This window comes from Branchiostoma floridae, chromosome 8 (genome assembly GCF_000003815.2).
Source record: "Branchiostoma floridae strain S238N-H82 chromosome 8, Bfl_VNyyK, whole genome shotgun sequence".
Classification (NCBI taxonomy): Eukaryota; Metazoa; Chordata; class Leptocardii; order Amphioxiformes; family Branchiostomatidae; genus Branchiostoma; species Branchiostoma floridae.
Window position 1 is genome coordinate 22935301 of NC_049986.1, and position 1392 is coordinate 22936692.

A 1392-nucleotide genomic window follows, 5' to 3' on the forward strand; every position below is an offset into this window, starting at 1 on the left:
CTATTTTGTAGGGTACAATAAGCTGAGGTTAATTCCCTTCAAAACTGCAAGAAATCTTGCAAAGATTACGTTTTCAAAAACTCTGGTGCAACTGTCATCAGACACCCGTACTGTGCAGTCAGGTACACAAGACACTGATAAACCATATGTGGGCGTGTTCCCTAGGAAGCATGGAGGTCCATGTAGGAAGATCACAGTTTGTAGACATCATCTGACATGTTTGTTTGATGCACTGATGTTGCAACTTCTCTCACTGAGCCTTGATATTCAATGCTAAAGGGTAGACTTAGCTTACTATGTAAAGAAATGGCAGGAATATCTACTTTTTGTATTGTCCAAATATTACGTAGCATAGCTTTAAGCAAAAGAATATCCGTCTGCAGCATCCTTCCGTCTTACCAGGTGTTCCAATAGACTTTTCATCTGTACATCACTACAATTCCGATGGATTCCTTTATTCGGTCTGATTAGTGTCTTACATTTTCATCACAGGACTTGTGATTTACATTGATGCCAAACTTTAATGTTTCTCTGTAACGTAATGTATGGCAAACGAACATCCATCTGCAGTCCCTCCTTAAGTCTTACGGTATTACAGGTAAGTCTCCAACGACTGAAGACTCAGATGACTTGTTGCGACAGTGCTGAAGGATCTTCAGTTACTCGATCGATACGAAGAGTCCTTGGAGAGGGATTCCTTTAGATTGATTCTGCCCTTCAAGGACAATGAGTTCACATTTTGTTGGGTATGATCGCATCTCCAAGGAGACGCCCATGGTCTCTTGTAATGAATATGCAATATGGAAATACCCCCTGGGTATCAGTAAAGACAAATATCTATAACCTCCACATATGCTGTCAGAACAAATTGCCTGTCGCGAAATAATAGGCAGTTACGTTTTAAAATCAATTGTCGGATTTGGCTGTCTTGAGATGGTTGCACATGAATCATATTTCGAACTGACGGCTCCGTGAAGGAAAATGCAAATGCAGGAACTACTTTGAAAGGTTTGTCATGTTGGTCAGTGCGGACGCTCGGTTCACTTGATTTGTCCGTGACCTACGCACTGGAGCACGGTAGGAGCAACGATTGAAATTCAACTTGAATGTTAAGACAGATGAGAAGGAGGGAGTGAAACGTAACAGCCATTGCATAATACCTCATTGGCAGCACTCCACCGCGTTCTTGCTGATGAAAGGTAAAATGAGGCAGACGTCCTACAGCCTTGGCCATCAACATCACTGAAGTATAAGCTACTGTTCTGTTGGTACAATACAAGCTATCATCCGTTACTGTATATTGCCAAAATTGAAACTTTTATGGATTGCAAAATTACTTTCTTGTACAACTTAATGTGTTTGAGGTTGACGTCTGATGGAATAATTACTTTC